We start from the raw sequence: 23,833 nt of genomic DNA, 5'->3' as shown, positions 1-23,833 counted from the left end.
AACCAGGCAATTCCTTCAAAGTGTGATATGAAGAAAGCAAAGAGAGGATAACAGGTTTGACCTACTTTGGATAGGAGGAGCAGGGCAGGATGATCTGAGGAGGTGGTCTGTGAGCTGAGACCTGAAGGATGAGAAAGAATCATCCATGGGGACTTCCCTGGTGGCACAGTGGTTAAGAATCTGCCTGCCAATGCAGGGGACACGAGTTCGATCCCTGGTCTGGGAAGATCCCACATGCCGCAGAGCAACTAAGCCTGTGCGCCACAACTACTGAGCCTGCTCTCTAGAGCCCGCGAGCCACAACTACTGAAGCCCGCACCCCTAGAGCCCATGCTCTGCAACAAGAGAAGCCACTGCAATGAGAAGCCCACGCGCTGCAGCGAAGAGTAGCCCCCGCTCGCCACAACTAGAGAAAGCCTGTGCGCAGCAACAAAGACCCAATGCAGCCAAAAATAAATAAATTAATTAAAAACAAAAAAGAATCATCCATGGAAAGGGCGGTCTGGGCAGCAGCCCAGAGAATCTCAGAGGCAGAGCTGGCTATGGAATTTGCTAAGCCCAGTGCAGGGGAAAATGCAGGCCCCCAGCCGGGGGTGGGTCAGTCAATCTCCCCTCCCTGGGGGCGCCCCTCCCCAACCCACAGCAGATGGGAGATCCCAGAGAAGCACAACCTCTGTCCCAGGACATGCTTGATACCTGGATCCAGACAGGGAGAGAGACCCCTGTTATCACCCGTTAAGTGTGCTGTGGGACTGCCAGCCTGGGTGGAGATGACATCACATCAGCTGCCTGTCTCCAACCCTCCCTGCCACACTGCCCCGCAGTGAAGGGCAACAGCAGAATGTGTGCCTCGCCTGCCAGTGCACCTGATCACTGCTCCTGGCAGAGGGAGGCAGTGGCCACAGGGAGGAAGGGGAGGCCAGGTGGGACCGGGGATCCAGGGAGCAGGGTGGAGGCAGGAGGTAGGACCAGAGGAGAGCTGAGGCTCTAAGCCCCGTGCAAAGGGTACGCTCCGTTGTCCCATCAGACTTCACTTGTAAAACACAAATTCAAAGATTATTACTGGGAGTTCCCTGGTGGCCTAGTGGTTAGGATTCCAGGCTTTCGCTGCTGTGCTTGGGTTCAGTCCCTGGTCAGGGAACCGAGATCCTGCAGGCCGTGCGACACAACCAAAAAAACAAAAGAGACCCAAGATAATTACTAAGAATTTCAAGATGGCGACCACAGGGCTGCACTGGTCTCAGACCCTTGAAGCCAACCCTGCTCAAAACTGACCGGCAGCCAGCATGACCCATCCCAGCAAGCAGTGGGAAGCAGATGAGGGGCAGGGGCCACATAATGCCAGGATCTGTGGGTCATTGTAAAGACTTTGGAATTTGGTCTTTGACCAGTGAGAAACCACCAGAGGGTCCCAAGCAGGTGAGTGACATTTTAAGGTCACACTGGCTGTGGTGTGAAGAGTGGGTTGTGAAGAGTGGAAGTGTGGCTGACCCGTCCAGGCAAGATATGATGGGGACTGAACGCTGGCAGAGGCCGTGGAAATGGAGAGAAGTGGATGGATGGGAGACGTTTTTTGGACATAGGGTCAAAGAAATGGGAGACAAAGACATCAAGGAAACGAGAGTCCAGGGAGTGGAAAGGTTCAACCAAGCAGCCCTCAAAGCCACAGAGAAGGAAGACACATACTGTAGCGGGGAGGAAGACCGCAAAAGCCAGTGCCGGGTCCGTCGGAGACCTGCCTCTAACCCTGGGTCTCAGGAACCTCAGTTTTGCAAATGGTACTTGGTTGCGTTGTTCTTGTATCTGGCTGAGCCAGGTAGAATGAAGCGAGGTCTTCTCTTTCCTCCTAGCATGATGGACCTCTCCAACCCAATCTTTTCCAGCAGACACTAGCCCAGAGGCCTCGGCTTGTCAGCTTGCAGGACGTCTTGCCTGGGGAAGCCAGCAAAGGCTGAGGGTGCCTGCCCTTCCCTCCCATGCCCAGCATGATGGCCTTGCCTCCTAAAACCCACGTACAAGAATGGGAACAAAGGTGAGCCCACAGGAGGGCCAGGGATGAAAGGAGAAACGGTAGTTCTATCTGTGAAATCAACCTGAGCCTTGGTTATCTTGAATGTAAAGAGTGGCCTTCCCACCTGACCAACCCCTGCCCTGTCTCTGTGGCTCTGAGGACCTGCAGGAAGGCAGGACCAGGCTGTTCTCCTAAGCAGAGGCTACGGCTGGGTTGCTACTTTCATTCAAATATCAGTGACTAAGAAACCTCAAGGTCTCCTTTTTGTAAACTGCTTAGAGATGTCCGAAAACGAGGGAAGAGGCACAGAGGAGAAGTGGGGGTGGGAAGACAGGAGGATTAGGGAGGAGGAGAGAAAGGAGAGGCTTGCCAAGCTGAGCACCTGGTGAGCTTGACGCCCACCCGCCAGGCTCCGGGCAGGCTGTCAGCTTCGGAGAAGCGGCCTCGGGAAGCCCTGAGGAGAGCGTGCTCACAGGCTTTGCTGGTGCTGATGCAGTTCTGGCTTGGCCTAACCATCGGTCCTTCTTTAATCCTTATTAAAAGCCGTCATTTTCTCCCTCCCTGGTGGCCAGTTTAGTGGTAAGAAATTCAACTAAAAGTAAGGCCTTAAACCTATTAATTTGGAATGGCCCAAAAGAAGGGGAGCCTGCCCAAAACAGAAAACGCCAAAGGAAACTCTCTCCTTCACATTACTGAGCGGTTCTTCTTGTCCCCCAGCATTTGCATGGAGCGCTGTCTGGGTCCAAGGCTGTGCTCAGAGAGCTCAGGACGGTCCTTTAACTGAGAATAAATAGCAAGGTGAGATTCAGCTTTTCTCAGCATACCTGCAGGAAGTGAATAAGAACTCCCAGGAAAAATAAGTTTGGGAAGCATTGGGTTCAAAGAAGTCAAGTGGGTTTTTATATTATATTTCTTAATATAAGAAAGAAATATAGTTAAGAGCCTTAAATGTACGCATGTGCAATGTGGCTCTCCAAGAGGGGTTTGAAAGAACCTGTTGATTTCCTTCTCAATACACTTCCCCGCCCAGTCCCAGGGAGGAATGCTGGTTGGTCTGAGCCATTCCCCTGGATGGTGTTTGTTTTATTAAACATGAGCATGTGATGCAGCCCTGACCACAGGTGGTAAGGCTTGGGGACTTCCAGGAAGGTGTTCCTTGCTCTCAAAACAGAACCCAAGACAGTACTTGACTGTTCCAGGCTTTGGGCATTATCACAGGAAGAGGTGAGCTTAGAGCTGCTGCAGTCGTATTAGGGTCATGAGGAGAAGGCCAAGAGCCTCCAGAGATGCTTATCTCTCTCCCTGGTGTGCGATTAAGCTGTTGCTTTGACTCTTTGGGTTTGTTTCTTCCTTGTTCAGGCCTTGGGTGTTCTGTGTTTTTCAACTCACAGCATCCTGAAACCAGTGGGGACACAGCATGCAGACATTCTCGGATTCCTTTGACTACAGATGGTCCCTCTGACTGGTGTTTACTGAGAATGCTGTGGGAAAGTACACCAGGGTGAGGGACGTGGAGTTGGGGGTCAAAGGCTTCGGTTCTGCTTTAGGTTCTGACAATCACATGAGTTCCTGGGCCTCAGTTTCAACTCTGTGAGAAGACTACCTAACTCAAGTGCCTAATACTCTGCCAGGTACATAGTAGGTATGTCACAAACGTTGTTGTTTAATAAAACGGGGCAGGGGAGGAGGAGAGGAATAGTCCAGTTTCAAATCTCATTTCTGCCTGAGAGTACTAACCATTTCAAAAGTAAAACCTGTGTTTTCTGGCCCCCTACCAGCTTATAGCACCCCCTAGCCCTGCACTCAGCAGGCAAAAGATAAAACAGGGACCATAGATGTCCCAGGTGGGCACCCTAGGTCTGGGGCCACAGCCCCTCACTCTTCTGCTAGAGCAAGCCTGGGTTCTTCTGGGCAATGCCCCCCGAAGGCTGTGTCCCTCTATGCATGCTAATGGCTGTGGGACCCTCCTCAGTGAGAACTTCCACGTGTACTGGTGGCCCTACCTGCCCCAGAAGGACAGTCTCCAGTCTAGACACTCATATGGGTGCCAAGGGATTGAGTTCCCCCTTGTCCATGTCTCTGGCTGAGACTCAGAGCGACAGCTGGCAGACAGCTGACCCGGGCTTTGCTCGCTCTCTCTCTCTCCATCTCTCGTGTCCATTGGGACATTTTATTTGCATGTAAGTGTTACATCCCTAGAAGAAGAATCCCAGGATTTTCCCTCCTGTGTGTTTTCATCCATGATGCCAACTGAGGTCATCACTACAGTGAAACCAAAGAGATAGGGACAGATGGTCCTGCTGTGACCAAATGCACATTCATGTGCCTGCTGCATAGTGAGGCCAAACCATTGGAGTTTGGAGCAGAGAAAGGTTTATTGCAGGGCCAAGCAAGGAGAACAGGTGGCTCGTGCTTAAAAATGCTGAACTCCCTGATGGTTTTCAGGGAGATGTTTTTATAGGTAAAATTTGGGGTGAAGGCTGCAGGGTGTGTGACCGTCCTCTGATTGGTTTGTGGTGAGGTAACAGGGCGGTGCTCCAGGAATCTTGTGCTCAGCCTGAAGTTACCATCCTCCTCTTGGGTGGGAGCCTTAGTTCCTGCAGAAAATGTCAGAGATAGGTTGTCATGTACATTCCTTGAGGAGGAACTAGAACTCTATTTTACTGCACTATTGTTTTTTTGACTGCTCTTTGCTTCTGCATTCTCTCCCTTCCCTGATTAGCAACTGTTTGAATCTGCCGCTTGGAACCCAGGGAAGGTACAGGAGGCAGAAGCCTTTTCCTACAAACAAGAAATGGGAGACACAAAGGCTTTTGTATCCAGAAGGGCCCCACAGGGTCTTGCTTGGTTTCACTGCCATTGTTCTCAATCTTTGAGTTGAACATCAGATCTGGGGCTCCACCCACACTTGTTTAATGTGCCCGTGAGGTTCATAAAAATGTTCCCAGCTCTGTGACCAACGACGATTTCAAAATTGCCAGTGTAACCATGCTTCATCATCATAGTTAGAAACCAGGCCATGACTGTAGAGCATGACCTTAAAAGAACCTCGTTTTGCCTTTCTTTTTGACATTGTTGATGCTCTTGAGAGTATCGGCCTGGACATTATGGCGGCATGGAAGGATGATGGAAAGACTGGGGCTTTGCTCTGTTGGGTTTGGGCCAATGAACAGCAGGGAGAGGGAGTGACAGTGTGTGAGTGTGTGTGTGTGCACTCGCGCGCATGTGCGTGCACACCCAGACACAGTCATGGCTCAGTAGAAACACCTCATGGAAGGAGGTGTTGCAGGAAGGGGGACCCCTTCCAGAGCCCGAGAGTGGGCTCTTGTCTAACACTCAGAAATGAATTGTCCGCGGGGACACACGTGCTGACAAAGCAAGAGGCTTTATTGGGAAGGGGCGCCCAGGCAGAGAGCAGGAGGGTAAGGGAGCCCAGGAGGACTGCTCTGCCACATGGTTCGCAGTTTTATGGTGATGGGGTTCGTTTCCGGGTTGTCTCTGGCCAATCATTCTGACTCAGGGTCCTTCCTGGTGGCACGCGCATCACTCAGCCAAGACAGATTCCTGCACTGAGGATTCTGGGAGGTTGGTAGGACATATGGACTGACATCTCCTCTCCCCTTTTGACCTTTTCCGAATTCTTCCCATTGGTGGTGGCTTGTTAGTTCTGTGTTCTTACCAGGACCTCCTGTCACATAATAACTCATGCAAATGGTTACTGTGGTGCCTGGCCAGGGTGGGCGGTTTCAGTCAGTGTTTCCCCTAACAGAGTGAGGTAGACCAGGCAAGTATTATTATTCATCTTTTACAGACCAAGAACTAGAGGTTCAGAGAGGTACAGGGGCTGCCCAAGGTGACATACCAGTCAGTGGCAGAGCCGCTTGTGAGAACAGGCCTCTGGCTCCCAGGCCATCTCTCTTCCCATGTTCTGTGAAGAACACGTTAGGTGTTTGGCCATGAACAGGACACTCGCTGTTCAAAGATGGAGGAGGTGTGGGCAGATACATAGAGAAGTATTTCTACCGCACCCTGGGGCTCTGAACCCACCAAGAGAACTGGGCACCACCCCTTTCACTCCTTCTACCTGCCCCGCTCTCTGAGGGGAGAGGAGACCATGCCACATGGCCAGGTTCTCAGGCGAAAAGCAGAACTGCATCACCCAAGAGGCTGGGTGAGGCAGGGGACCTGGTCATTTCAGGACCACCACCAGCAGAGAAGAAAGAGGAGAGAGGTACCAAGACAGGGGTGTTCCCCTGACTTTGGGGATACTTGGGGATTGAAATTACTCTTTGGGCAACACTTTAAATATGACAGTTCTATGCCACTGGACTGTGGGAGTCCTAACTTATGAACTGTTACAAGTACATGGTAGTCATGCCCAGTGTTAGTTTGGAGGAATGCTTGATGGGAGTGTGTCAATCTAGGAAGGCTTCCTGGAAGACGTGCTTCTTGAGCCAAGTTATAGAGTTGTGCTTCTTCTCTGAAGTGCATAGGAATCACCTGGGGTCTGATCCAGTAGGGCTGAGGTGGAGCCTGCAATTCTGCTCTTCTTACAAGCTCCCAGGTGGTGCTGAAGCCTTGAGTAGGAAAGTTACAAAGGTAAGAGTTACTGTTACCGAACTGACCTTGAGTCTGCTCGCCTGCTGCAAAGCAAAGCCAATTTACTGACCCTGGGTTGTGGTCAAAGTACAGCATTTACTGCAGGTGCCAAGCAAAGAGAACATGCAGCTCACGCTCAAAAGACCAGAGCTCACAATGGCTTTCAGGGAAGGGTTTTTAAAGGCAACATCTGCGGGAAGGGTTGCAGGGTGCATGACTTTCTTCTGATTGATTGGTGGGGAGGTAACGGGGCGATGTTTTGGAAATCTCAATCATCAACCTTCAGTTTCCAACCAGTCTGGGGTCTACAAGCTCGTGGTCAGCATGCAGACACCATCCTCCACCTGGGTGGCGGCGGGGGGGGGGGGGGGGGGGGTCTTAGTTTCCATAGAACAACTCAAAGATGTGAGTCAGACTATTATGTATATCCCTTGAAGAGGAGCTAGGACTCTGTTTTATTGCTGAACTATTGTTTAAAGTATCATTGCTCGACTGCTTTCCTTTGTTTCTGCATTCCCTTACTTCCCTAATTAGTAACTGCCTGTGTCTGCTCTTTGGAATGCCGGGAAAGCCTAGGAGATTATAAAGTCTTTTTCTGTAAACAAGAAGTGGGGAACATGGAGGGGCCTTCATATCTGGGAGGGCCCCGCAGGATCCTGCTCGGTTTCAATGCTCCCTTTTCTTTGATACTCCTCAATCCTGAGGGGAACAGGGGCGGAACAAGAAAGGGAATAAAGTTTTGGATAGAGAGGTTAATCATAAACTTGGCAGGGGAGCTCAGTTTTAGGGGGACTCCGTTTCACGAACTCATTGAAAAGAGGAGTCATTCAGAGAGGACATTTCTGGAAATAGGCAAGATATAACGAAGGTCAAAGATGAGAAGTACCTTGGAGAGCAGGGTGTGTGGAGAAGGGGGTGCGTGAGGCAAGGAGGTGGCTACGACCTCACTTAAGAAGGCTGGGGATGCTGGAAGGGCCAGGTAAAGTGAATGAGGAGCTTGGATTCCTCCCATGAACCACACTCTTCTTGGGGTGGACCTACCTGCCCTCTACCTGAATCCCTGGGCACTAAGAATGTTAAGAATGTTCATCCTTTGGCTTCACACAGCAGATCCTGGTTTCTTCGGGTCTGGCTAGGGGCTCAAATCTGCATTTTAAAGAAGCTCTCAAAATGATTCAGATGCAAACTAAAGTTTGCTAACCTGTGTTGGGCAATTAGAGGGTTTCAGATGGGGGAGGGACAAGATCGAATTTGCATTTCAGGTGGATCCCCTGAAAACCAGAGGAGGATGGGCCGGGAGCAGGGAGGCTGGTGAAGGCTGGTGGTTGTACAGGCCAGAGAAGCTGAGGCCTTGGACCAGGATTCTGGCAATCAGAAGGAAGAAGAGGATGAACGCAGATATTCATCGGTGACTCATCCGAGAGTTACTGCTAGATTCCCAGTCTTGGGTATCCAGGAGTAGGAGAGGTGATGAGTTTCATTTTAGACCTGCCAAGTTTGGGGGGCCATCCAGGAAGAGAAGTCCATCGGGCACTCGGATTTCAGAGTCTGAAGTTCAGTGCAAGGACCAGGTCTGGGTATAGATTTGGAAGTCAGCAACTGTAGTGTATTTACCATTAAACATCACAATGAACTTGGTGTTGGCAGCAGTAGGCTTTTCAGACTTTCCCAGGGGAAAGGCAATCTGAGTACTAATTTTGCCAGACATCAATACTGTTATCAACAGTGATGTTGATACATTGTATGTACAGAGAGCAGACTTCCCCGAGAACCTTGAGCACAGAGGAACGTAAGTTCTCCCCTCTTTCAAGTGGTGAGTCTAACCTCCCAAAATTGGTCTGAGAGAAGGAGGAACTCAGTAAAAAGGATCTATCCCATCTATCTTTCTGCTGTGATTTGACCTTGTAATGCACATTTTCTGACTCCAAGGGCAAATCATGCCAAATAGGATAGCGTCAGCTCTCCTAAATTTCTCACTCCCTTCACTTAGGGAGTTCCAGTCCTTCGGGACCCACACTCAGTGGGAAGAGATAGACAAGGAGGTGGCTATCCATGGTGCCTTGTGTTGAGGGCCCAGAAATCTAAATTAACCTACGTTTTTAGGAAAGGCTTATTGGAAGAGGCGACATCTGTTAGATTTTGAAGGTGGACTAGACGTTAGGTAGACGATGAATAGAGGTGGGGGAGAAGATGTGTTCTAGGAAGAAGACAGCACGTGCCAGGCACCAGATCACGAGCTAGGATGTGATCAGGCAACAGTGAATGATCAGATAGGGCTGGAGCAAAGAGCAGGTGTGGGACAGGGACTGGAAACAAGCCTAAGTGGGGAGTAGAGCCTATGATGAAGGGCTGGCTTACATGCAAAGATACGGAATTTAAGATATGTTAAAAACACTAAGATGCCGTTTAAGGAGGGGCACTTAACTGTGACAGCCGGCTGTGGGGTGCGTTCAGGAGGTTTTGCAGTGATCACCCAGGCATGAAGGGGACCTGAACCGAGACAAGTCTTGGCTCTTCCTGACAGCCCAACCCCCAAACAAATCTCCATTCTTCTCCTCCCTACATCTGGCAGCCGAATGAGCCACCAGTTCCTGGTCCTGGGCTCCACGGTAGCCCCTGACCAGTCTTGCTACTTCCGTGCTTGTGCTTCACAACCTGTTCCCCACAGGGCAGCCAGAGTGACCTTTTAACGATGTATCTGTCCCTTCTCTGCTTAAAACCCTTCCGTGGCTTTCCATTGACTGCTCCTGAAAGAAAATCCAGCCTCCTTACCTGGGTGCATTTGATCTGGCCCTTCCTACCAGTCCAACCTCGTCTCCAGTCACACAGTCTGTCATTGTCCACACTCCTAACACCTGGCCCTTGTTTCTTTTCCTAAAACATGCCCAGCTCATTCCCATTTAGAGCTTTTGTGCCAACTCTTTCTCCTGCCAGGATCCTTACATGGCTGGCAATCCTCGCCTTCCCAGTTGCAATTTAAATAGCACTTCCTCAGAGAGGCTCTCCTTGAAAATCCCCTCAAATCTACAGGAGCACAAATTGCTCTGTTTCAATTCTCTGAGCAGCTCTCATTACTCTCAGGCATTTCTCTGTTTATTTGTCCACATATCTATTATCTCCCTCCTCTGTAGTCAATAATCTCCAAAAATGGCCACCGTCAATTCTTCCTCTCATTGTATGTACACTGATCACGAGGTGGGGTCTGATTCTCCTTTCATTGAATCTGGACTGGGCTTTTGACTTCTTATTACTTGCTTTGACTGACAGAATGCAGCAGAAAGGATGCTGTCCGAGTCCTGGGCCTAACTTTTAAGAGGCGTGTGAGCTTCCACTTTTACTCTCGGAAGCTAGCTGCTAGGTAACGAGGCTGACTACCCTGGACCACCATGCTGTGAGGAATTCAGGCTTCCATATGGAGGAGCATGGACGTGCCAGACATGTGGTGTTGCCTGAGTGTAGATGAGTGAGTGATACCAGCTGACACCCAGGGAGGTAGAAGAGCCGCCTAACCTAGCCCTGACCAGTTCCTGACCAGAGAATGCTGAGACACAATAAGTCCTCGTTGTCTGAAGTCACTAGTTTTGCAGGTTTGTTGTGCGGCAGGAGGTAACTGAAACGTCTTCCCACTAGAATGAAACTTCACCAGCTTTGCCTGAAAGTACCTGGCACATGCATAGACTCAGTAGATATTTGTTGAATGCATGAGTTTGGGGAAAATGGAGTGGACCATTGACCAGAAGTCTCAGTGAAGCAAAAATGTTGATGTTTGACACTGTGAACGCTGGTAACCAAGTTTAGGGATATTGGAGTTTAACATTTCAGTCCTGAGATTTGAGAACATACAGGATATGGTCATGGTTGAAGTGGTGAGAGGTCAAAGGTCCCTGAAGTTGAGGAGGTGGATAACCTAAGGCTAGGACACCCAGAAGAAAATTAAACTCTCCCAGGATGATGGCAGGACTAGCAGTGGCGAGAGGCCCTGGAAGTTTCCAAATGGGAATTGTAGGAGGCCCATGGGGGGAAGGTGGTTTCCTTGGAAAGATACATTACAGTGTCAACCAAGGCAAAAAAGAGTCTGCGCACGGGAGTAGGATGGAGAGGCCGTTCACAATTGAACAGAGGAGGCCAACCCAAAGGAAGGGGTTGTCAGGGAAGGCTGCAGTGGGAGATGGGGCGGGGGCGGGGAATGGGGGAGCGCGGAGCGGGTGTCAGAAAGCTCTGCTGGCCTGAGAGTCGAGCACAGATGAGGCTCTCACTCTGGGCGGAAGTGGAGGGTGACCGGGATGAGATCATGAGGGAAGGTAACTGGTCTCAAGATTCTGGCCAGCCTGGAGGTATAAAAATTTGGTTTTCCTGCCAACACAGCCAGAGGATAGATAACGTTTGCTGTTGGCAGTAGAGTCGGCAATCTGAGGATTTGCTCAGGATTCCAAAAGAAATGCGAAAGGAGGCCGGTGGGCGTGGTTAGGCCCAAGTCGGGGAAACACCCAGCGGGCCTGCTGGCTTAGGCACAGCCCCTCTGAGCAGAGAGGGGAGATGTGGGCAGGCTGAGTCCTGGGGTCAGAGGGCAGGGCTCACCCGGACTTGTGTGCTCTGCAGAGCTTGGCTTTACAGGAAGGGTTGGCATGGCTGGTCGGAGTTACCTACCTGGACCGGCAACCCTAGTAGTCTGTGGAAAGGGGAACTGGCTTAAGTGGCATCTTTTCAAATCCTTTGAAACAATAAGCTTTATTATTATTCTTTCATAGTATAAAAGTGAAGCATGATTAACATAAAAACTTTGTTTTCAAATCTCAAAGCAAAAAGGCCTTCCACCCCACATTCCTCATTCTTGTCTCCTTCTACATACAAAACAATGAACATGAATGAGTAAGAGATACATTCTTAACATACTATTAAATTCTCGTTTTAATAATGCAGTCACAGTCTCCCTGGGCTATTCTGTTTCTTGCCCTGGTTCTCAAGTCAAATGGAACCAAGCGAAGAATGGGTGATAGAACTAAACAATGGATTCCTTCAAGCCCTGCAGGTCTATTACTCAAACTGAAAGGTATTTATTAAGCATGACCCATTAGTCAGGACCGTTTTGATTACAAGTGACTGAAACCCAAGGTAAGCTGATTTAGGCCAAGAAGGAAATTTAGTGGTTTATACAAATGAAAAAAGGAGAAGTCCAGAAGGTGAGCTCAATCAGCTGCTTAAATGATGCTGGCAAGAATCTCTTCCCTCAGTGCCTCATCTTCTCAGCTGTGATTTTTCAAGGTCAGCTCTGTCTCAGCCAGGATTTCCCCAATTAGCAACCCCCGAGGACTCCAGGCTTACTTGCTAAGGACTTAGTAGCACCAGCAAAAAGATTCCTTTTCTCCTACAGCAAAATTCTGAGGTATAGTTCTCATTGGTTGTGCTTGGGTCACGTGCCCTTCCCTGAACCAATCATGACCAGGAGGATGCAGTGCTCTCATTGGCCAGACCTGTACCTCATGCCTGCCTCTGAGGTAGCAGTGGTGGCATCAGTCCCATACCAGCCGCATAGAAACAAAAGCTGCCATTACCACAGGAAGGGGCGTGGCGTGGCGTGGACAGCTGATGCAAACAACAGCTGCTAACACAGGCCAGCTTCATGGATGTGTGACTGTGCAGTCATAAGGGACGCAGCGCTTAGAAGGACCCTGTGCTTGGTTTAATGTTCTGCTGTCACCAGTTTGAAATTCTTAACCATTTTTGAAATGTGTGACTGCACATTTTTTCATTTTTCACGGGACCATACAAATTATGCAGCCAGTCTTGATGCTACAGTACTGTGTGCACTGGGAAGGCTTCCAGAAACATAAGACATAGTCCCCTCAGAGACAAGGAAACACAGGGCACATTTGGGAAGAAGCAGGTAGCCCGTGCTGGTTTAAACCCATAAGGAAATAGTAGAAACTTATTTCTTTCCTTTATTCACTCATTCACTTACTTATTCATTTAAAACCTTATTAAGGAGATCCTGCTACTGCTAAGGAACAGGGAGAGGAAAACAAATGACTGTCAAGACCCCCCAGAAGCTCATAGTCTGTTGGGAGGGGAGGTGTGTACACAGACACAGCACAGCAGAGTAAGGGTTGGGATAAAAATAAGCGTGGAAAGCTGCCGGAGCACAGAGAGGACACCGCCACCCAACCTGGAGGTGGGTACGGTCAGTGTAGTCCCAGGGGGGAGGCATGTGATAGACCACAGGCCACAGTCACAGAGCCCGTTAAGCTTCTTGGTTGGCAGTTGATAGGGAAACTCATGCAGATGGTTCCACAGAGCGGGAGACATCATGTACCGTGCTTCCGCATTGAGTTTATAGATGAGCCATCGTGCAGGGTGTATAACAGCCCCCAGGACCACCATCGTTCCCGCCAGTCCCCAACCCAGCCACTGACTAGCCTTCAGGCCTAACACTTCCTGCAATCTAGTACCAGACCTAAATGGCAAGACTTTTGAAGCTATCAACTCAGCAGGTAAAATATTTCTTGCATCTCAGACAGACTACAGCAAATGACTTGAATGACCCAATAAGGAGACAGCACTGAAAGAATTGAAATCCTCCGACCTGTGGACTCTTCATGTATAAGAGCCACCTTCACCCTGTTTTAACAAATGAATGACTTATCCCCATATACCAGTTTCATTTACTGACACTTTGGGCACCGATAGACTCACGCTGGGCAGTGTGACGTTTCTCCAGCACACTTGACGCCTTGTCCCTTTTGAGAATCGTCACGGACTTAGGCTTTTCACAGATTCATCTCGTTCCAGTCAGCTATGATCACCGTTTTCTCAAAAAATTACAATTCGCTCAAAAGTTAAAATTGCTCCAAAAATAAAATTAAAACACAGTCCCTGCCCTCAAGAAACTTACATTCCTTTTGATAAAACAATAGCTAACACACATGGAAAATATAGTGAAGAGAACAAGGCAGCATGTGAATGTCCGAGGCTGTTCTGTCTCGGAGTTGGGCTGTATCCTTCCTACCAGACAATTCTGTGAATGTACTGAATTACTTGGGAGCTGAGAAGTCTCCTCTGGAAAGAAAAGTTGAATTTGGTCTGCAGCTGGGTTCAGAGACCTACAAATGTGTCGGGGGGAAGGGCACACCTGACGGTACAAAGCTGGGGAGGAAGAAGCAGCATGACTGAGGGTCCAGCTGCCGAGGGAAGAAAGGTGAGTGAGGGTCAGTATCACTCCTGAACCAGCGTGAGACCTCCTGCAAGCAACAAGTAAAGGCTTCAAAGCAACAAATAGCTGGAACACTGAGTGACTTAGAATTTATTTTTACTCTTATCACTTGTGGTTCTGGGGGCTGACTGGGGTCAGCAAGGGCCTCTGATCTCCGATTTCCAAGATTATGGTCAGATGATGGCTGCACCTGGAGTCAGCTTTATGCTGACTGTTGGCTGGGCTTTCCACCAGAACACACCCCTCTGGGTGGCCAGGCTCGGGTTCCAAGAGCAAGGCGGGACTCAAGTCTTGTCTACGCTTCTGAAGGCGTGGGGCACCTCTCACCTATGTCCTATTGGTCAGGCAGTTTCAGAGACCAGATTCCAGGAGATTCTAGGAGAGGGGACCTAGAGCACCATCTCTGGTTGGGAGGGGTGTCAAAGAACTTGGGGGCCACTTTAAAAAATGGAAGCACTAAGTTTTTTGTGTGAAGTGTCTTACATGAGTTCCCTCATTTAATTCTCACAACTATGAAGACCATTTTGTACATGAGGAACCAGGCACAGAGGATAGTGAGACCCAGAGAAAGTTAGCCTCTTGCCCAAGGCCACACAGCACTTCAGCTCCAATGCCTGTGTGCTTAACTACCATTCTGCTGGGTTCCCAATACCCGGGGCAAGGGGAATCTTCAAGGGGCTGAGACCTGAGTGGGTGGGAAGCCCGAGCAGTGGTAAGCTGGGCTCTGATGTGAGTGTGACTGCATTGGCCCGGGAGGTGTTCACTCAGAGCTCTCAGCATTTGGGTTGTATATTGCACCGCAGAGCCTTTTCACTAGAAAGGGATTTGGAGCAGAAAAGACCTTGGTCTGGGCTGACCTACCCACGGAGGCCTTTGTGGGTACTTTCTTTGGTTAGGCCTTGAAAGGCAGGGAGGATTTGAGTTGTGGGAAGGAATGGAAAAGAATTATGAAGGTGTTCTTGTCGGCTCTCTCAGGTCCCAGGCTTTGGTCTTCATTTGCTCCAGGGGGGAGCCCATTTTCCTGACACAGCCCATCAGTATCTCATGTCAAATATAAGTCATTCCGGGCTTCCCTGGTGGCGCAGAGTGGTTGAGAGTCTGCCTGCCGATGCAGGGGACACGGGTTCGTGCCCGGTCCGGGAGGATCGCACATGCCGCGGAGCGGCTGGGCCCGTGAGCCATGGCTGCTGAGCCTGCGCGTCCGGAGCCTGTGCTCCGCAACGGGAGAGGCCACAACAGGGAGAGGCCCGCATACCGCAAAAAAAAAAAAAAAAAGTCATTTCTTCCTTATATGTCTTCACTTGGGGGACATGTGATTTGCCAAAAAGACATTAAGTTCAACTAAAATAGCTCTGTCCTACTACACACAAAGCGTCTACAGGGGTTGTGTTAATATATGGTCCCACCACAGAACACAAAGAAGTTTCCACAACAGGAAACCTCAGTGGCTTATCCTCTCTGTGCGAGGGTCCGTTGAAAAGGGCAGGGAGTCATTTGGGAGGAAAAAAAGATTGGAGTTCCAACATAATTCTGGCATGATCATGTGGTTGGAGGGCCAAAACAAAAACCTGTAGCCTTACTTTGTGTTCAAAGTTCACTAGGAGAGATTGCATGAGACTCTTTGATCTTGTAGGTCAGGGCACCAAGGCTTCAGGGCTCTTGAGTTTATCTTGTGGCAAAGCTGCTGGATTTCGGAATAAAGACCTATGGTTAGAGTGTAATTTCTTGCCCTGCTCTCTGCAGCGTGGGCAGGGTCTGCATCACCCAGCTCATCTCGAGGGAGAGAGGATCTGTGGCCGCAGTTTTCCAAAATCATCCAAACTGGGAACCAAAAGAAGAGAGTTTTGAGGCCCATCAACTCTCTGAGGAAATCCTGGAAAACATTGTGATAAAAAGACACTTCCTTCACTCTGTATGACAGACTCTAGGTCCGTCCACCTCACTACAAATAACTAAATTTCATTCCCTTTTATGGCTGAGTAATATTCCATTGTATATATGTGCCACATCTTCTTTATCCATTCATCTGTCACACATATATGGAATCTAAAAAAAAAAGGTTCTGAAACACCTAAGGACAGGACAGGAATAAAGACGCAGACGTAGAGAATGGACTTGAGGACACAGGGAGGGGGAAGGGTAAGCTGGGACAAAGTGAAAGAGTGGCATGGACAAATATACACTACCAAATGTAAAATAGATAGCTAGTGGGGAGCAGCTGCACAGCACAGGGAGATCAGCTCGGTGCTTTGTGATGACCTAGAGGGGTGGGGTAGGGAGGGTGGGAGGGAGGTGCAAGAGGGAGGAGATATGGGGATATATGTATACATATAGCTGGTTCACTTTGTTATACAGCAGAAACTAGCACACCATTGTAAAGCAATTATACTCCAATAAAGATGTTAAAAAAAGAGAGAGAGAAAAGGACACTTTCTTCCTTAAAGCCAGGGCACTCTGTCAGCAAAACTGAGCCTGGAAGCCACAGGAACTGCTTGGGCATTGCTCCCCGTGGTGAAGATCAAACAGATGTTTAACCTTAGGGATGGTGGGGTTTTAGCCCCTGACCAGCAGAGGATCCAAAGGAATTAGGTGGGGTTTTTTGCACATAATACACTTATACACAGAGAGAGCAAGGCCAGCCTTCAAGTTCAAAGGAGACATCCATTTCAGGCAGGCTACTTGAAAAAAAATTTTTTTTGAGCTCAAGAAATATATGCTAATTTCAGAAAAACCATAAAACTGCAGGAAAAAAAAAAAAGCCACCTGTAATCCTAATACCAGAAATAATTACTGCTATATTGGTATATTTCCAGACTTTTTTCTATGCATATATATTCATATATAAATGGCTATATTGTTATGTTACTTGCTCTTTTTAACGGAACACTATATCATGAAGGTTTTTCATATCAAGAAATGCACTTCAATGATATTGTGTCTATCTTTGCTGAGCTGTATTACTTATTTAATGAATCTTCTATTAGGTCTCAGGCTTTGGTCTTCATTATGAATGTTGTCTACAATTTTTTTTTTTTTTTTTTGCTATTATAATCAACACTGTAGTGACTACTCTTAATTATTAGGACATGTTCCAAAGAATGTAATTGCTAGGTCAACGCTTATGAATATATTTAAGGCTTTTGATACTACATCAATCAGAATAGGCTAAATGTTGTAACAAATACCCCCCAATCTCAGTGGCTTAACACAATAAAGATTTATTTCTCTCTTAAGTTGCAGTTCAATGTAAGTTATGTGGTTGGAGGTGGAGGGAGCTCTGCCCAGTCACCTGGAAACAGGATTTGTTCATGTGATGGCTCCCCATTTGCCAGGACCTTGGAGTGCTTCCCTGGATGTTCTGATTTCAGCCAATAGGCAGAGGGAGAGGGAGAAAGGGAGGGAGAAAGAGAGCAAGCACAAGTAATCACGTGGAGAATTGCACAGGTGGTTTTAGGGCCGGACTTGGAAGCGACTCATATCACGTCCTCTGCCACCTTCCCTTTGTCCAGAACTCAGTCAAATGACCATTCCTAACTGCAAGGGAGGCTGGGAAATGTAGTCTTAGTGTGTGTCCAGGAGGAAAACACAGAGTTTGATGAACACAGAGTATGGTCTCTGCCTCAAACTTGCCAACCAACCAAGTTTTTCCACTTTATATTTCTACCAGAGGATATGAGAATTCCTATTTCCTTACACCCTCCATTATTAAGAGGATGACATATTTTGTGTGTTTGCTTTTCTGTAGATCAATATGTGGCTTTGTTGCTTCTCTGCACCTGTTTCTCTCGTTGAGAGAGAGATTATCTCTCTTTGAGATAATCTCACTGCGATCAGGCCCATATCCTCGGGAGAGACAGGACTCTACATTCCCGACTGCTTTCGGGAGAGCCAGCCTGCATCCCTATCTCCTAGGCTTGTTACTGAACCAAACTCAGGTCTGCTCGCCCAAGGGTGCAGTAGAGCCAACCTACTGACACCGGGTTGTGGTGAAGAAAAGTGCAGCATTCATCACAGGGAACCGAGCAAGGGGTCCAGGGCAGTTAGTGCTCAGAACACCTGAACTCCCAGGTGGTTTTCAGGAAAGCATTTTAAAGGCCAGGTGAGGTGGGGCAGTCACAGGGTACGTGAGCAGCTCGTGCACAATTCTCTGATTGGTTGATGGTGTGATAACAGGGCGGTGTCACATTATCAATGCTTAGGCGTTAGTAGGTCTGGGGGCTATGTGCTCATGGTCATCAAGTAGTAAATGTCTTCCATTTGGTGGGGATTTTAGCATCTATAAAACAGTGCAAGAAATGTGTACCAGATACTGTTATCTAATGTGTACCAGATACTGTTATCTAGGTACTTCAGAGAGGAGCTACAGCAAAGGGTATGGGGGAGGGGTCTGTCCCAGGAAGGCCCCATAGGGTCCTGCTCAGTTACAGGCTGGCCTGAGTTTCTGGGTCTTCCTGCCTGTTCTTCCCTCTCCCCTTCCCTTCCCTGCTGTAGAAGAAGGTGTGGTGTGCAGTTGTTTGCAATATAGGTGACCCTGGCAGGGACCCTGCCCCAAGCCCCAGTACAATCCCTGAATGCCTGGCTCACTCAGGGGCACGGGGAAAAGATTGAAGCTCTGCATTTTCTGTGCCATCTGGTGTTTCCAGTTGATGATACATTTTCACAGAATAAAAAGGTTAGAGAATGGAACTGCGAGGTGAAAATAGCAGCCGGATGCTGACTTGACACACTGACCTTGACCAAATCATCCAGTGGCCTGTCCTTAGCACTCAGTGTTCCTCCAGAATAATCTCCCGAGTGAGTGGTGGGTTTCATGAGTAAACTGCTTAGAAATCATAGGGGGAAGGCAACAGAATTGTGCAAAGTCTGTGCTCGTCTCTCCCCAAGTGAACCCACATTGCTGAACACCAGCGCACGTCTGAGCTGTGGTTTCCTCCTTGTTCTGAAATATGGTTTCTAGAAGAGAACGCTTGTGAATGGCTTCTTGTTCACATCTTCCTCAGGGACTGCTAGCTGTTGCCTGACGACTGTCCGGAAAAGCAAGGTTTCCAACGAGGTCTTTGCAAAGAGTCTTCACAAAGTGTACTCACCCAGTCCCTCCAGGGAACTGAGCACATGGGCATCAGCACAGCAGAGAAATGCAAACCAAACAAGTCAGAGATTTTCCAGGTAGGCCAAGCTTCTGGGCCTCGGCATTCTGAAAAGCCCAGGACAATTCATGTGTTTTCCAAGTGGCACCCTCTGAACCCTCCCCGAGAGGCAGTCATGGTCTCTGAGGGGAGATAATAGCTGGGCCTCCTGGGTGAGTGAGTCTCGCCAACCGTAAGGCTGGCTTACGACCTAGAAATGGAAACAGGAAGTGGCTTAGAAATATAAAGAGTACAGCTGAGGCAGGGCTGCAGAAGGTCTCCTCAGAGGAGATGGTGTGCCGTGGGCAGACGTGAAGCCTGGCATCTTTTCTTTCTCTCCATTACCGTGATGCCTTCTGGCATCATGGCGGGGCTGAATTGTCTGGATGGGGGATGAGATGTCTTCCTGGGGGTGGTGTACAAGGGTGGTGGAGGGGGACCACTGTGGATCAGTGGCCTCTCTCTGGAGTGAGACCATCTGTGGGATGCCACAGCCCCTTTCCACCTCATCTTTGCAAGTGGGATAAGTTTTGCTGGGCCTTATAGTCTAAACTCTTAAGGCGCTTTCAACAGTTCTCGGAGGGTACTCTGAGTCCGTGGGGGAAGGATTTCTTTGCGTTTGTGCCGAGAATCAAGTTCACTGTCATCCTTTGATTCCCAGAGGAGGAGCCTGGCTAGGAAGGCTGCCCCTGCGCTGGGCGTGGCCCTGGGTGATTCTAGCTGCAGGTGGTTGATCCAGGTAGAGAGGACAGTCCCACTCAGGGGTCATTCCATCTACAAAACACCTCCTGAGGACCCTCTTGGGACCAGTTTCTCAAAGTGTGGTCCTCAGGCCACCAGCAGCAGAATCATGGGGTAGAAGTGAGGGGGTGTTAAAAAGGCTGGTGCAGGCTTCCCTGGTGGCACAAGTGGTTGAGAGTCCACCTGCCAATGCAGGGGACACGGTTTGTGCCCCGGTCCGGGAGGATCCCACATGCCGCGGAGCGGCTGGGCCCATGAGCCATGGCCGCTGAGCCTGCGCGTCCGAGCCTGTGCCCCGCAACGGGAGAGGCCACAACAGTGAGAGGCCCGCGTACCGCAAAAAAAAAAAGGCTGGTGCTTCACCCCCTCTGCAGACCTCCAGATTCTAAATTTCTCGGAGAAAGTCCTAGAAATCTGTTTTCCCTGAAGCGCCCCCTTCCCCAGGTTGACCAACATGGTGAAATTTAAGAACATTTCTTTATACCAATCCTGGTCTCCTTTATTATCCTTTTCATGAAAATAATGTTTCCCTTTCAAACTTTTGTGACCTCTGAAAATGAAATCTGAAGCAGAGGGATCTACTTACATAAGAAACATCACCTGGGGCCTTAACTGGCAGGCTTGGATTGCTGATTCTATCAGGGGATTTGAAGGAAGCCAAACTTTGATCATCAGTCTGCCCGTATCTGCTTTTCCACTGACTTGTTACCATGAAAGGTGCCACCCCAGCTCTTCCTTCTCTCCTCTTTCTGCCAGAAAATGGGTCTCCCATCCTTGGAAGTTGTGCTCTCAGAGTCCTTTAGCATAGGGGCGACTGAAAGTAAACTTCTTCAGGTCCCTTGATGGAACAGGAGTGGCATTCATAGGTGTTTCCACAGAAAAAAACACTGACCCCAAGAAAATGTCCAAGGATGACATCACGAAGACGTCAGGAAAACACCAATCGCCCTTAGTGCTGCCCAGCCCTTGGTCCTCCCCTGCCATCTCCAGCCCTCTCAGAGCTCTTCCCGTATGAGTGTGTGGCAGGTAAAGCAGCTCTCTGGGTGGGATGGGGGGGACCCAAAAACCCTAATTTGTAGTATTTGCCAATTTCCACAGTGTCAATACTCCCACCATGGCAGGTTTCAAGTTACTAATGGTTTCACAACTGACTCACAGAATTCTTGAATATTTAATCATCAGCCGTCCCAAACGAGGAGGAGACGGCACCGAATCCTCTCAGCCCTGCCCGAGAAAATCCCCGCGTCACACCCAGGGCGAGCATCACTTTTCGCTTCTTGGTCAGAAGGAGTGGTTGAAGGAGGCCCAGACTGTGATGACTAAATTTCTTCATGGTGAATGTGGAAGGACAGGAGGCAGGGGCGGGTTTGGGGTCTGTCAAGTTGGAGACAAGTCTTCATTTCTCCATCCTGGTCTCGCCTCTCCCGGGACTGGGGGGCTCGGAGGGAACTGTGTGCTCAGGGCTGCTGGTCAGCGTAAGTCAGTGTAAGCCCTCTCAGGGTTCCCACCTCTCTCTCTCCTTTAAAACCCTGTGCTCCCATGCCAGAGCACAGATTCCTCCTTCCTTAATGGGACAAGGTTAAAATGGAGGGTTTGGGAGCCATTCCGGATGCTGGGTCCTGCCTTTCGGCTTGGGTGGTGGGAAAACGGACTCCTCAAAAAGCTGGCTTCAGGAAGACTCTCTTTCCAAGACCTCAAGGCTGAGCAGCCCGGGCTGACGGTTTCTTGATTTTTTAGGGAGTCTTAAGAATGGCAGGAGTGGGGCAGGTAGTTCTCACAAAGCTGAGTGGGACCAAATTTGCCCACAGCCTGTGACACCAGAGATCACACAACCCTTCCTTCCCCTTTAGAGCCGGGGATGGCGTCAGGCCAGACCAAGGGGAAGATGGTGACCTACTTTTCCTCCTCAAACACTGGGCAGCCGGTTACATTTTCAGATCTAAATCTCACCCACACTGCAGCAGTTTCTGTTCCCCTGCCCTCCTGGGTGTGTTTCTGGCTGCCGCGGGCTTCGTAAAGCGGAGTTTAGCCTGCCTGGGAGTCCTCGTCAGAGAGGCTGCTCTGACGGCCCTGACCCCATCCCTCCCAGACCTCGGTGGGGCGCTCTGGTTGCCCAGACCCTGGCAGGTGCAGTGCACAGGAGGAGCTGGTCTTGGGGGGTCAGTTAAAGAAAAGTCCCATTGGAAATGGCCTTGAGTCTAGGGCCTCCCTAGTATTCTAATCACTCAGTCAGTCAGTTAACAAATAGTTATTGAGGGTCTGTGAAGGGTTCAGAACATGCCACCCCAAAATATGCCGCTTGTATTGATTAATTTGAGCTGAAGTCACCTGAGAAACAGCAGATGCAGGAAGGGCTCTCTGACGTCCCTCTTTCTACCTAAAAGCAGGTCACAAAATTTTCCCCCGAGAAAGGTGCCCTCCCTGCACCAGGAAGAGTAGAACGTTCTTATCACCAGAGACTGGGAGAAGATGCGCAAATGGACCTGTACAAAAAAACCTACTAAAATGACGCTTATCTTCCATATATTTCCTAGTCGCTGGACCACAATTTACTGCCCCAGCCAAGCCCCTTTGTCTTGTCACATCCCCACACCGTATTGTTCTTTGTTTAAAAAGGTGCATCAGCTTCAGGGCCCAATGGCTTCTTCAGGTCTTCATTTTCCTTTTGAAGATTCCTGTATACATGTAAAAATAGTACATAAAATTATATTTTTTTCTCCTGTTAATCTGTCTTATGTCAGCTTAAGTCTTAGGTCTAGCTCCAGAGCCTAAAAGGGTAGAAGGAAGCACTTCCTCCCCTACACCAGCTATGGAGATGACGGTGGGCAAGGCAGAGCTCCTGCCCTCCTGGAGCTGACAGTGTAATTTACAGGCAAGGTGGTCCTTACACAAGTAACTTCAGCTAATTCAATAATGACTAGGGTGCAAAGGGCTTTGAAGGAGAAGCACAAGGTGTAACAGGAGCATAAGACAAGAGGCTAATGCAAGCTGAGGAGTCCGGGGAGGGTTCCTTGAGGGACTGAGGTTGAAGCTGAGACCTGAGGGATGATTCAAATGCAGTGGAATGTGGGGCTGGAAGGGGAGATCTTATGGGACACAAAGAATTTATGCTTCAGAAATATTTTTTTCTCAAGGGTGAGTTTGGGAATTTAGATGATAACTGTCTTCCCTTAATATACAGTGTGATGGTGGAGATCACTCTTTGCCCTCCAGCATTTCTTCTTCTTTTCTTAATAACACATTCCCAGTTGTTGCTAGGTACATAACTACCCAGAGAAAATATTATATGGCCACCTTACTAAGTTCCGGCCAATGAGGTGTAAGCAAAAGTAACGTGTGGGGTCTCTGAGAGGTCTTTTCTCTGTTACCTGGAATCTGGATGTGAAGACTGGAGGCTGAAGAGCTGTCGGGGACCAAGAGGAGACATGCTAAGGTTGAGGATGCAAAGTTTTAAGTGCAGCCTGGTTTCCTGATGACCACGGGATTGCCATACCGGCCCTGTATTGCCTATATCCAGACTCCTTTTACGGACAGGAGAAATGAAGGTCAATCTTCACAAAGTCTCTATTACTTTTGGATTTTCTGCTATACAAAGCCAAATATAATCCCAGCTATTACACACAACTGCCTTCCAGCCTAATGAAGAGATCATTTGTATACACTACCCACAAATTATCTATTTTATGGAGAAGTCTATGATAATAGTATCTCGTTTCCCAGCCCCCTTCACCCCCTTTCTTGACCTGTTGTCTGCTCTTTGCTCCGTGCACCTCCTCTCTTTCCTGACTCTCACACCAAAGCTAGGCCTGACCTCAGTGTTTCCGCTTCCATGAATGACAAGCCCACGGCCCAAATGTTCTCGGAGCTCCTGCTACCTTCCCTTTGTGGCTGCCTGGCAAGAGTCCCAGTGCAGAGAGTCACAGGCAGGCCAGGGAAGCAGCCAGACTTCCGTGCTCCTGCACCCCTTCCCAAGGAGGTGTGAAGAGTTAGAATAATCAGGCAAAGCTGAGAACTTGCACCAACTTGGAGAAATCACGAGAATGATTTACAGGACCTCCCTGCATTGAGTTTTTCAGGCTGTGCAAGCTTTAATTGGTCTGTTTCCCCAGCCTCTGGCTAACTGAGTCCAAGAGGTCGAGATTCAAAGGG

General features: G+C 49.1%; 1 pseudogene; it reads right to left on the bottom strand.

Moving 5' to 3' along the window:
• Nucleotides 1–4,206: 4,206 nt before the first annotated feature.
• LOC132596712 (small ribosomal subunit protein uS8 pseudogene) lies at nucleotides 4,207–8,318 on the bottom strand (annotated as a pseudogene).
• Between the last annotated feature and the right edge of the window lie 15,515 nt (nucleotides 8,319–23,833).

The sequence above is a fragment of the Globicephala melas genome, chromosome 2, assembly GCF_963455315.2.
Source record: "Globicephala melas chromosome 2, mGloMel1.2, whole genome shotgun sequence".
NCBI classification, from domain to species: domain Eukaryota; kingdom Metazoa; phylum Chordata; class Mammalia; order Artiodactyla; family Delphinidae; genus Globicephala; species Globicephala melas.
The sequence above is the reverse complement of the archived record's forward strand: the minus strand, read 5'-3'. Positions and strand labels throughout refer to the sequence as shown.